Source organism: Belonocnema kinseyi, chromosome 5 (assembly GCF_010883055.1).
Source record: "Belonocnema kinseyi isolate 2016_QV_RU_SX_M_011 chromosome 5, B_treatae_v1, whole genome shotgun sequence".
Taxonomy (NCBI): Eukaryota; Metazoa; Arthropoda; class Insecta; order Hymenoptera; family Cynipidae; genus Belonocnema; species Belonocnema kinseyi.
The window spans coordinates 88,160,714-88,175,230 of record NC_046661.1 but is presented as its reverse complement, the minus strand read 5'-3'; positions in this window follow the sequence as shown (position 1 = coordinate 88,175,230).

Genomic DNA, 14,517 nt, shown 5'->3' with positions numbered 1-14,517 from the left:
AGTGATATGGAGCGGTATGCCGCCTAACCCTGATATGGAGCGGTATAACGCCTAAACTCTATATGGAGTCTTATACCGTCTAAATGAGTCATGGAGCGGTATACCGCCTAAACGAGTCATTGAGCAGTATACCGCCGAGGCTAGTCATAGAGCAGTATACGGCCTAAATAAGTATTGGAGCGGTACACCGCCTAAGCTAGCAGTGGAACGCTATACCGCCTAAACCAGTCGTGGAGCGGTATAGAATTGAGGCTTTGAAAAACTTCTTTTTTTTCGGAACCTATAAAATGTATTGTTTATTCAATATTCTGAACAATCTTATCTAACACTTTAATTTTAAGCAATATTTTAAAACTCCATTTCCAAATTTGAATACAAAATACGTATAATATACTTTTCATAAAACCGTACTTTGTTGTAAAAACCGGAATTATTTGCGATTCAAGCTGTGTCATGCCAGTAGGTTTAACGTCATCATTATCATTTTCCGTACTTGTCGATGATAGGTGGGCGTGTAGGACATAGCGGACTTCTTCTCGGTCAAGGATAATCGCACTTCTTATTGAAGAACTAAAAACAACTCGCTTCCTAATCAATTTTTTATCCAATTTTTTTTTAGCAATAATTTATTTAATAAAAATTACGTTTTATCTTCCATTTTCTTTTTTCCCTTTTGATAAATTGGGGCTGAATTTTGCAAAAACAGACTTCCGATTCGCGACAGTCTTAATTTTATTGCGAACAGCAAGCCAAAAGACAACTTCCGCTTTTTGCGATAGGAAGTGTGCGGACTTGCATAAAAAATAATTAAGCGGAAGTCTGTATCATTCAATAAATTATCGAATCGATTTCCTATTGAAAATGCTTGTGCCTAAATAAGATTCGGTTTAAAAATCTACTTCTTTCTGATTATTAATATTCGAAGACCAACATTTTAATCTTGCAACATTTTTAATATAGAATATTATATAGACAGAAAAAAATAATTTCAGATTTATATTACAAATTTTTGTATTTATTTATTTTAGGCAATAAAGACGACTTTTTAAAAAAATAATTTTCCAAAATAGATTTTTAAGCAACATGTTAAATTTTCAACCAAAAATGATTACTTTTACGTCTATCCGGATGAATTTCCTGTTCAAAAAGATTAACTTTTATTAACACACATACATTTTTAACAACAACAAAATTAGTTTTTAACGAAATAAACACCATTTTCACAATATAGTTGAATTTTCAATCTATAAAGATTAATTCTCGACTAAAAAGAGAAACAATGAACTTTAAAAATTAATTTCTAGTAAAAAATTAATTTTTAACAAAAACAAAAAAAAATTTGTACAAAATAATTGAAATTTTAACAAAATAGGTGAACCGTCAATAAAATAATTAAAATTTGGCAGAGTATTTGAATTTTCAATCTACGAAGATGAATTCTGCACCAAAAAGACGAAGTTTTGATAAAAAAAAAAGTGTTTCCAGTAAAATAAATTACTTTAAAAAAAAACAACGAATTATCAACAAATGTTCACAAAATAGTTGAATTTTTAATCAAATAGTCCAACTTTTAACCAAAAGAGATGATTTTCAAATAAAATTATGAATGTTTAATTAAAAAAACAATTAACAAAAAAGTGTAAATTTTGACCCAACAAGTTTAATTTTCATCAAAATAATTAAATTTTGACCCCAAAAGTTTAATTTTCAACCGAATAATTAAAATTTGCACAAAGTAATCGATTTTTTAAACGCCCAAGTTGAGTTCTCAACCAAAAAGAAGAATTTTTTATAAAAAAAAACTAATTTTCACTATAAGAAATCATTTCTATACAAAAAATGTTTTTTTTTAATCAAATTTTCAATCAAAGAGATCAATTTTCAACTAAAATTACAAATCTAAAATCAAAAAGAATTAATTTTTAACAAAGGAATTCAGGTTTCAAACAAAAACGACCAATTATTTACCAAAAAGATGCATTTTCTACCAAAAAGTTTTATTTTCTACCTGCAAATATTATTTTTAACCAAAATGGCGAATTTTTAACAAAATAGTTTAATTTTCAACTGAAATTATGAATTTTTAACAAAATATTTATCAAAATATTTATACTTTCAACCCAAAAGTTAATTTTTTTTCAAAATGGTTGAATTTTACAACCAAAATGACGAGTTTTTCAACAACAAAAAAAAGAAAGAATTTTCAACAAACAGAGATTTGGCATTCAAAAAAGAAAAAAAAATCGGAATAAAGAAAATTAATTTTCAGTAAAAGAAATTAATTTTGAACACAAAAAAATACGAAGTAGTTCAAGTTCTATCCCAAAAAGTTTAATTTTAAACAAAATAATTAAATTCGTAACAAAAAATCTCAACCGAATAGTTGAATTTTTAACAAAATAACAAAACTTTTCAACAAAATATTTTAATTTTCAACCAAACAGTTGAGTTTTTAACAAAATAATTACAATTTTTACAAAATACCTGAATTTTTAACCAAATAGCTGAATTTTAACCAACAACAATGAATTATTAAATAAAAAGAGTAAACTTTAATTTGAACAATTAATTTTAGGTGAAAAAATTAATTTTTAACCACAAAAAAAGATTGATAAAAGAATAGACAAATCTCCAACCAAAACGATTGAATTTCAACCAATATTATGAATCTGGAAAAATTACAAAGTAGTTCAAGCTCTAACCAAGAAAGATAAATTTTCAGATGAATTTTCTACATAATAATTAAATTTTCAATTGAAAAAAATCAACTAAAAATGGAAAAATACATTTTCAGTAAAAAAAATTAATTTTAGCCTACAAAAATTCAAGAAATACTTGAATTTTCAACCAAAAAAGATTTTAGTTCAATTTTTATCATTAAAACTTGAATCTTCAACGAAAGATTTGAGTTTTACCTATATATTTGAATTGTTTTACAAATCAGTTAAATTTTCACCCAAATTGTTTAATCTTCAACTAAGTAATAAAATCTTTAACTGACAAATTTTTCAGTTTACTTGATTATTAATATCCAAAGACCAGAATTTTAGTTTTGTAAAACTTTTAGCATAGAATTTTTTATAAGCAGAATAAAACAATTTCAAAATAAAGTTTGAAACTTTTACTTTATTATCCTTGACAGTTATTTAAAGAACCCCTAACAGAAATTCCCGGCTTTCCCTGACCAATAAAATTATCTGACTTTTCCCTGATTTCCACATTTTTCCTGAGGTTGAGCCACCCTGAACCTTACACTGCGATCTATTACGTCGCAAAGTGGGTTCGATTCCCGGGAGCGTGGATTTTTTTTTTAAAGATTTGATTTCATAAAAAATATCACAAGGACAAAAGATGAGTAAACTAAAAGATGGAATTGAAAATAAGGAAAATTAGCAATTCTATTGTTTGGCGGCGATTCAAGCGAATCAATAATCGATTGGACGTGGTGTCGAGTAGAACGCTCATGACTTGGTTCTTTCTTCTGAGTCCTGCAAACCGATCCCGCCTCGTGGGAATCGTAACCAGACCATTATTTCGCATTCCAAACTCGCTTTGCCTCGCCAGGATATAGGATAACGCGTTCACGAGCGATTTCTCGAGTCGCAGCCATTTTTTTCACGTACAACTTGCTAGGAACTTGATTTATTCTGCGAGTCTGCATTACTCTTACGTCTTATGTCGCTTTTCACACAGCAAATGCGCTCTCTATGTATCAATGTACCATCTATACCTCATGCCCATATTCGCCCATATCTGCTTCATTTACACTGACACAATGCTTAATTGGGCATATCTTTCACCTTATCTTCTCGATCACTTGTTCATATACTCTCCATAGTTATTGCATTGATAACGTCCTGTCCCACCGGAATAGAATTCAGGACACTTTAATTTTTCTCATTTTACCGGTTGCTCTCAACTATTCATACCTATTCTCTTCGATATAATACTGTAGGTCTCTCTGGCAGTTATAAATTGCGCAAAACTCTACTGCGCATCCATTCTTACGATAATTATCTACTGCGCAGCGGTATTTTATATGGAAGTCGTCTGCGCATCTATATTTATGATATTGATCTACTGCGCATCTGGATTTGCTATGGAAATCTACTGCGCATCTATATTTACGATAGCAGCTATATTTGGACTATATTTGGGACATTGTTTTACTGCGCAGATATATTTGTGGTCATGATCTACCGCACATATATATTTTGCGAGAATGATCTAATGCGCAGCTATATTAGGGAAAATTATCTTATGGCCTGATCTATATTTGGGAGAATAATCAATGATCAATAAATAATCAATGAATAATGATTTATTGCGCAACTATATTTTCTATAAAAGACTACGGAGCATCAATATTTACTATAAAGATCTACTGCGACATATTTGTGACAATCATCTTGCTGCACCTATATTTTTTGCGAGAATAATATACCGCGCATTTATATTTCGAATAATAATCTACTGCGCAAATATATTTGGGACAATGTTTCAAACTTGGCTATATTTTGAGACAATTATCTACTGCGCATCTACATTTGGGACTATGTTTAACTGCGTAGCTATATTTTGACACAATGATCTACTGCGCATCTATATTTAGGGAAAATATCTTATGCGAGATCTATATTTGGAAGAATAATCAATGATCAATGAATAATCAATTAACAAGGATATACTGAGCAACTAAATTTTCTATAAAAGTCGACGGCGCAACAATATATACTATAAAGATTTACTGCGCAGCCTTATTTCGAATATCTATATTTCAGCTGATCTTAATCTTTCTTTTTGAAATGTAAATTAGATTTGAAGTCGAATTACATTACATTTTTTTAACGAATTTTCAACAACAAAAAATTAATTTTTTACTGAAAGAGATTATTTTTCAACGTAAAGAAAAATTTTTTAATAAAACAGTTCATTTCAGGAAAAAAAAGTTACTTCTTAACAAATTAGTTGAATTTTTAACAATATTGTGTAATATTCAACCAAACAATACATATTCGACCTACAAAGATAAATTTTAAACCAAATGGCCGAATTTTCAATAAAAAAAAGATACAGTTTCAATCAAAAATTGTTACTTTTTCAATTAAATAGTTCATCTTTTCGTAAGGCAGTTTAATTTTCAAGAAAACAATTAAATTTTCAAAAAATAGATTAATTTTCAACAAAGTAATTAAGTTTGATCAAAAATATTTGAATTTTCAACTAAAATTATGAATATTTAATAATAATATAAAATATTAAAGAAGTTCAACTTCCAACCAATTAGCTGAATTTTTAATAAAAAAAGAATAATTTCTTCCGAAAAAAAGGAATTTTCTACAATTTGAATTTTCAAAACAAAAAGGCTACTCGCTTTAGAAAATAGCTGAATATTCAGTAAAAAAAATCAGCCAAAATCAAAACGACTTTAACAAAATAATGAAACTTTTAACAAAAAAAGAAAGAATTTCAACGGATAAAATTAAATTTTAATCAATAATTTATTATTGTAACGAAGCAGTTAAATTTTTAATCAAGATGACTAATTTTCAACCAAAAAAGAGAATACATAAATTTTCAACCAATTTGTTGAGCATTCAAAACAAAATGGTTAATCGTTACAGAAAACATCTGAATTTTTAGATAAGAACAAATAAATTTCAACCAAAATAAAAATGACATTTTAACAAAATAATTAAATTTCCAACCAAGAAAATTAATGTTTGACAAAGTAGTTCTAATTTCAAAAGAAAGCTGCGATTTCTCTATAAAAAAAACAATTGAATTTCTAATTATGAAAATGAATTTTAAAAACAAATAAATAAAATCCAAATTTAAAAATTTTTTTAAATTTATTTTCTACCAAATATTTGAATTTTTTACCAGTTAAAAAAACGTATTAGAATTGTTTAATATACCAAACAAAGATGCGAATTTCTATATACTCTATATACTAATAAAATTAATTTTTGAAAAGTGTTTTAAATTTCAATTGAGCTGTTAAATTTTTAATCAAAACAATTAGTTTTAAACCAAAAAAAAAATTATAATAAAATACATAAATTGTTAAACAAATTATTGACTTTTCAACTAATAAAATAAATTTTTAACTAATTAGTCTTCAACCAATGGGTTAAATTTTTAAATAAGGGCATTAATTTTTATTTTCTATTAAAAAAGACATTCCAAACCAAATACATCAATTTTCAACTCAATTGTTAAATATTCAACTAAAAATGATGAATTCTTAACTAATAAATGAATAGTTACATGAAGTTGAAAAAATTAATTTTCAACTAACAAAAAAATATTTAACAAAGCGCTTCCACTTTTAAAGAAGGATTTTATAACAAAATACATATAAATTTTGAATTAAACTATTAATATTTCAACTAAAAAATATCAATTTTCTACCAATCATAAAATAGTTACATTTTTATTAAAAAATGATGAATTCTAAAAAGAAAAAAAGATTTTCAATGAAATTTAATGTTTTTCAACTAAAAAAGAAAAATTTTCGATCAAAAGGTTTAATTTCCTACTGAAGTTCTTTGTCCGTGAAATAAATTAAAGTTTAGCCAATAAAAATTTCGAAAATTAATAGTTCAATTTTCTACGAAGAAGATGAATTTTCAAACAAAAAAAGAAATACATTTTCAGCCGAAAACAATGAATAACGCAGCAAAACATGTAATAGTTGATATTTCAATTAAGTAATTTTTAAATCAGAAACAGTGAAATTTAACTAACAAACACGCTTTTTTAACAAACAAATGAAATCCTCAAGCAAGTAAGAAAAATATAAAATCAAAAATTAATTTTTTTTTCAAAATTTCCAAAAACTGTTATTCGTATTTATATTTTCTATGTGTGATGTCACAAAATTGGTCCCCCCCACCTTACCCTCATCAGCGTGACGTAATTTTTTTACCGACTGAAGTGCGTACCTATATTTGCAAAAAAAAAATCGACTGCGCAACTATAGCTTCCAAAAAGATCTAATACGCAGCTATAACTTCCGAAGAGATATAGTGATTATATGTAGCTTCCAGAAAGATCCACGGATCACATGTAGCTTCTATAAAGATCTACTGCACAGATATATCTTGCAAAGAGATCTACCGACCACATAAAGCTTCCAGAAATAATTATGGTGCATATGTGACTTCCAAAGAGATCCAATGATTACATGTAGCTTCTATAGAGATCTAATGCGCAGCTATATCTTCCAAGGAGATCTACTGATCATATTCAGCTTCCAGAAAGATCTACTGCTCATGTGACTTCAAAAAATATCTACTGATCGCATGTAGCTACATTTAAGATCTACTGCGCAGCTATGGCTTTCAAAAAGATCTACTGACCACATGACTATGCACTTGTGACTTCTAAAGAGATCTACTGATCACATGTAGCTTTCATAAAGATCTAATGCGCAGCTATAGCTTCCACAAAGGTCTGCTGATTACTTGTAGCTTTTAGAAAGATCAACTGCGCAGCTATAACTTTCAAAGAGATTTACAGATTACATGTAGCTTTCATTAGGATCTGCTGCACAGCTATTACTTCCAAAAATATCTGCTGATTACTTGTAGCTTCTAGAAATAATTATTGTGCATCTGTGACTTCCAAAGAGATCTACTGATCACATTTAACTTCCAGAATAATCTACTGCGCAGATATATCTTTCAAAAACATCTGCTGATTACTTGTAGCTTCTAGAAAGATCTACTGCGCATCTATAACTGCCAGAAAGATCGGCTGATCATCTGTATCTTCCGGAAAGATCTACTGCGCATAGTTATCATCCAAATAGATCTATTGATCACATGTAGCTTCCAGAAAGATCTACTGCACAGCTTTAGCTTCCGAAGAGATCTACTGATCACATGTGGCTTCCAGAAAGATTTACAGCGCAGTTTTATTTCGAATACCTATACATCAGCTGATCCTCTTCTTTCATTTGAAAATCTAAATATGTAAATCAGTGGAAAAACGGATTCTTTTCGCATATGATGTTTACTAAGGATGGAACGTACCACTTGAAGTTAAAAATGTTTGCGACTCGATCAAGAAACTGGGATCGCCTACTAAATACTAAAAGGTAGAAGGAATAGCTAAGTTGCATACATACCGACACGCAAATACGCATGGACCCTGCCAGAGACCCGGAGTCGGGGACCGAGGGCCCAGAAAGGGGGAGGGCGTCGGAACGATGAAAGGAGAAAGAAAGAAAGAGAAGTGAAGGAGAAGGAGAAGGAGGAGGAAGTGAAGCGAATTAGTGAAGGTATATGACCGAAAACGGGGCCACGTTCATCCGAGTAAACAAGTGTTCTGACCCCCCTCGAGCAGCCCCAACCCTACCCCCCCCCGCCCCCTCCGCCTCTTTGAGCTTATACCTTCTCTTTCTCTCTCGCTACAAATTACACGAATGCATGCCATAAGGAAGCTTCAATTTGAGTAATTGATTCCCAATCTCTTCTAATTAGCTAATAATATTACTTATTGATTTACGGGATTTTGGTTTTGTTCACTCTTTCCCCTAATTCCCTTTTTTCCTGTTTTTAAACGAATTTTTTTTGTTTCCCCTTTTTTGAAAAAGTTTCTAGTTTTTCTCGATTTTTTGCTTAAATATGATCTGAATTTATAGAACCCAATAAGAAAATTCAATTATTTTTGGTTAAAAAGTCTACAATTATATTTTTGGTTTAGGATTCATTTGTTGTTGTAAATTCAACTATTTTGTTGAAAACTTATCTTTTTGGTACAAACCTCAATAGTTTTGTTAAACTTTTAGATACAAACTTTATCCTTTGCATTCAAAATTATTCTTTTTCATTTAAAGATTACAATATATGATTAAAAAATTTAATTATTTTGTTGAAAATTGAAGTGTTTCCCTGAAAAATTGTATTTTTCATTAAAAAATTCGTCCTGCAAAATTCATTATTTTAACTTGAAAATGGAGCTATTTAGTCAAAGAATAACTTTTTTGAATTAGAATGTAATCTTTGTTATCTGAAAATTTGACCATTTGCTCGAAAATGCGTCTTCGTTGGTTGAAAATTTAAGTATTTGCTTGAAAAATTTACTAATTTGTTGAAAATTTAATTACTTATTAATTTTTTTAATTTAACTATTTTGTTAAAAACTTAAATTTTTGGTACAAAATTCAACAGTTTTGTTGAACATTCATCCTGCCAAATTCAGCATTTTAACTTGAAAATTCAACTATTTGGTTGAAGATACAGCTATTTTTAGTATAAATTTAATCTTTATTTGAAAATTGGACTATTTGGTTGAAAATATATCTTTGCAGGTTGAAAATTCAAGTATTTGCTTAAAAATTCAACTATTTTATTAAAAAATTATCGTTTTGGTTGAAAATTCAAAAGTTTTATAAAATATTTATCCTTTTAGAAAGAAAATTCATCTTTTGAATTGAAAATTATTCTTTTCAGTCGAAAATTCCTGTCTCTGGTTAAGAAATTCAATTATTTTGTTGAAAATCCAACTGCTTTCTTGACAAATCATCTTTTTTATAGAAAATTCGTCCTTTGGCGAAATTCATCATTTTACCTTGTAAATTCAACTATTTAGCAGAAAATATAATTATTTTAAATTAATCTTTTTCGTTTGAACATTCAACCATTTGGTGAAAAATGCATCTTTGTATTTCGAAAATTCAATAATTTAGTTAAAAATTCAACTAATTTGTTGAAAAGTTTTTGTTTTTTTTTTGAAAATTCAACTATTTTTTTAAAAACTCACCTTTTGGTCAAAAATGTAATTGTTTTGTTAAAACTTTGTCTTTTTGGATTGACATTTTTTTTGTTCAAAAATTCCAGTATTTTGTTAAAAATTTGATTATTTCATGAAAATTCAACTGTTTTTTGCAAAATCGTTTGTTTTTTTTTTAGAAAATTCGTTCTTCTGCAAAAGGCATGATTATAGCTTGAAAATACAACTATTTGATTGAAAATGTAGCTGTTCTTAACTGAAATTTAATCTTTTTAGTTTGCAAATTTGATTATTTGGTTAAAAATGCATTTTTGTGTTTTGGATAAAAATTTAATTATTTTTCTGAAAATTCAACTGTTTTCTTGAAAAAACGACCTTTTTATAGAAAAATCGTCCTTTTACAAAAGTATGTTAAGCATACAAATTTAATCGAAAGAATAACTATTTTAAATAAAAATATGTTTTTAAATATTAACTATTATTATATTTTTCGTTACAAATGTATCTTTTTTGTTGAAAATTCAATTAATTTTTTATTTGTATATTAGAATACATAGTTAAGAAACCTTTTTTTCATTAAATATTCATCACTTTGGATTAAAGTTAATTCACTTTGTTTAAGATGCAATTTTTTGTTTAAGGATTCAATTTTTCGGTTGGAAATATAACTATTATGTTTAAAATTCGATTATTTGTTTTTCTTGAAGATTAATTTTTTCTAAACATTTATGTTTTTCATCTTATTAAAAATTGTTTTAATTATATATCTTTTAATGTATAGAATGTGTTAGTACTTTAGATATCTACTGCGCAGCCATATTAACTGCTTAGATCTATTGCGCAGCCTGTTTGTATTTTGGTTTCGATGCTGAATTTTCTGATTCAAAATTGAGATTTAAAATCTTATTTTGTAAAGTAGCAGAAATATTTAAACTTCTCTCTAATTGGTCAGTTTCAAAATCGCGTAAATTCGAAACTGCCCAGTAGATCTCTATTTCAATGTCGACTGCGCAATAAATATCTATTTAAGTTCCAGCTGCGCAGTGTCTTTCTAGATACTTTATAGCTGCGCAAGAGTTCTCTATAGTTTCTATAGACGCACAATAGATCACGATCACACTTGCACATGCGCAGTAATGTTCAAAATCATCACTAACTACGCACTAAGTTTCTCTATAATATATAATTGCGCAATAAGTTTCTACATAATTTACAGCTGCGCACTAAACTTCTTTGCAATTTATAGATGTGCATTAAGTTTCTTTAAAGTTTTGTACCTGCGCAGTAAGTTTCTATATAAGTTGTAGATGCGCACTATCTTTCTACGCAATTTATAGCTGCGTACTAGTGTTCTGACTCAGTTAAAAGATCTTTTGAATAACATGCCCCATCTTTTACCATCGTTTATGGATATCTATGCCATAATCGGGAATATTAGCATGATCGCCTCAGGAAAACGATCTGGGTTAGGATAGCCACAACCGACATGCGTAGGAACTAGGAACAAGGCAGAAAGGACTGTATGGCCGAGTGGTTCGCAAAAATAGCCGATCCAACGAAGCCACAAGCTCAGAATTGCATGTGAGTCAGTAAGACGTTTGCAGTTTGCACTGCATGCCACACCCTGATTTTGCATTCCGCAATGCACTATATAGAATTCTGGTCCCAAGTATGCTTCTACTGGAGTCTGGAGGAAAAACGAAAACATGGAACCTGGCAAAGAATAACCAAAAAAGATTCATTCTCTACCATAAATCATGAATTTTCCAGCATGTGGTCTAACTTTCAAATAAAAAATATTAAACTTTAACCAAAAACAGTCAAATTTTCAACAAAAAAATTGAATTTTTAAACAAATAGTTGGTTTTTTAACCACTTGGTCGAATATTTGAACAACGAAGATCAAATTTCAACAAAACAGTTTCAATTTTCAACCAAAAACTTTCAACAAAAGATAAACATTTAACGAAATTGTTAAACTTCTCGAAATTAACAAAAACAATCGAACAATTTAAACAATTTAGTTAAACTAAAATGATGAATCTTCAACGAAAATAGTTAAATTTTCAAAAAAAAATTTGTTTAATAAATTGGTTTAGTCTTCTGCAATGTAATTGAATTTTTTACCAAAAAGGTGTACACATCAACAAATAATATAATATTAAATATATCAACCAAATAATATTTTTATTTTTAATACAAAAAAAGTTGAATTCAATAATAAAAAAAAACATTTTTTTAATAAAATAGTTTAATCTTTAAACAAAGAAGAAGAATTTTTTTAAACTGCACTTTTAAACAAGAAAAAAATGAAATTTTTACATTACACGAGAATTTGAATTTTGATAAAAATAATTAAATCTTTAAACAAATAGTTGAATTTTTAATCAGTTGGTCGATTATTTGAACAACAAAGATGAAAATTTAACATGATAGTTTTAATTTTCAACCAAAAACTTTCAACAAAAGATAAATTTTTAACGAAATGTTTCAACTTTTACAAACTAAGAAAAAATTTAACAATTTAAGAAATTAAGAATTTTAACAATTTAATTCAATTAAAATGATGACTCTTCAACTGAAATAGTGAAATTGTCAGTTGCAAAAATTAATTTTAAAAGAATGAGTTTTCAACAAAGTAATTAAACTTTCCAACAACGAAATTAATTTTTAATGAAAATTGTGAATATTTAACTGCAATAGTTACATTTTTAATTTAAGAAAATTAATATTCAAGCAAAAAACGAATATTCAACAAACATTTTTTTTTAGATAAATTGGTTTAATCTTCAACAATGCAATTGAATTTTCGACCAAAAAGATTGAAATCTCAACAAATAATATAATATTAGGTATTTCAACAAAAAAATATTTAAGTTTTAAACATAAAAAAAGTTTAATTCAACCAAAAAAAGAAGAATTTTTAGAGAATAGATTTCAATCTTGAAACAAAGAAGATTAATTTACAACAAACTTAATTTTAAGCTAAATCTTAACTAAATTTTAAGCAAAAAAAACTAAATTTCTACCCTGCTTAAAAATTAAAATTTACAAAAAAATTTATTTTTTCCAAAATAGTTGAATTTTAAAACAAAAAGAGGAGTTTTCAATAAAGTAGTTTTTCCTGGCCAACGTTCATCCTCTAATTGTGAAATTCGGCCAAAAATCAGATCATTGTTTAAAATTTTGAGGCGCAGAATTTAATTCGACTTTTCGTTTCGCAGTAGATCAACAACGTTTTATGATGCGTAGTAGACCTATCACGCCTTTTCCTGCGCAGTAGACAGCCGGTACTTTCTGATGCGCAGTATATCATTGGCACTTTAAACTGCACAGTCAAGTCCCGACACTTCGTGATGCACAGTATAGCACCGAAACTTTATGATTCTTTACAGACCTCTGACACTGCTGCGCAGTAGATCACAGGCACTTTCTTCTGCGCAGTGGATCAGTGACAGGTTCTGTTGCGCAGCCCCCCGTTGACGCTTTCGGGTGCGCAGTAGACCAGTGATACATTTTTGCGCAATAGGTAACTGAAATTTTCTGCTGCGCAATAGATCACCGACATTTTCTAATGTACAGTTAATCTCTATAGCATTTTTTTTGCGCAATAGGCCATTTTGTTATAAGATACTGAAATTAAAAAAAAAATCATAAAACGATTCTAATAATCATATTCTGCTTATTATAAAACACATTTGATAAGCTGCGAATATTGAAAAATTTATTTGACCGCAGGACAAGTCTTTTTTTTGTCAATAAAAAAGTTCTGATGCAAGAGCCAATCTCATCGAATCATACTGCGGTAATGTATTGCTGTCATCAAGAGATAATTAAATTATTATTATTATCATCAGAACTTTGAATAAAACTTCGGATTTTATTTCATAGATAACCGATTCGGATCTACATAATTATTTTGATGTAAAGCAAATCCGAGAAGTGATTCATTTTAGCTTGATTAAATGAATTAAATCGATAATCAATCGAAAAAAATCAGAATTAATTCATCAATTATTTCTTTGTTTCTTTTTCGAATCTACGTTTATATACTCGTATATGTAATATGAGTGAAAGATGTAATTTTTTATGTAAAACGAATCGTCGATGCGACATTCCTGTAAGATGAATCTTAAGAAGTATTAGAATTGTTAGTCAACTATGACTCACTCCTCACCATTTAAAAATATTTTATTTGCTGCGATTTTTTTTCATTGCTTTTCTCAGATTTTAGAGCCCAAAATGCTTAAAAACAGGGAAAATAGAGTTCTTTTTCACGAAAATAGGAAATAAATTCTTTTAAAAGACGATTTTTGTAGGAAAAATTATTGAGGCGATTTTTTACAAAGAGTTAAATTTTTAACCCAAAATATGAATTTTTCACAAAAAAAGATAAATTTTTTACTTGATTTTTTTCATTTTGAACGCAAAAAGAAAATTTTTTGAGAAGACAGTTAAATTTCTTAATTAAAGAAAGGAAACTTTTTCAGAAAACAGTGCAATTTGCAAAAGGAAAATTAAATTTTCAACAAAATAGTGAAAATTTAAACATAAAAAATGCATATTCGACACAAAGATGATTTTTCAAATTGGTTTGTTCATTTTTATCACAAAAGACCAACTTTTTGCAGTTAAATTTTAAACCCGAAAGGATAATTTCTTAACATAATAGTGGAATTTTACAAATAAACTTAATTTTTCAACAAAATAGAGAAAATTACAATGAAAAATTTAATAGTATAATAAATAGTCCAATTTTCAACAAAACAATTTGAT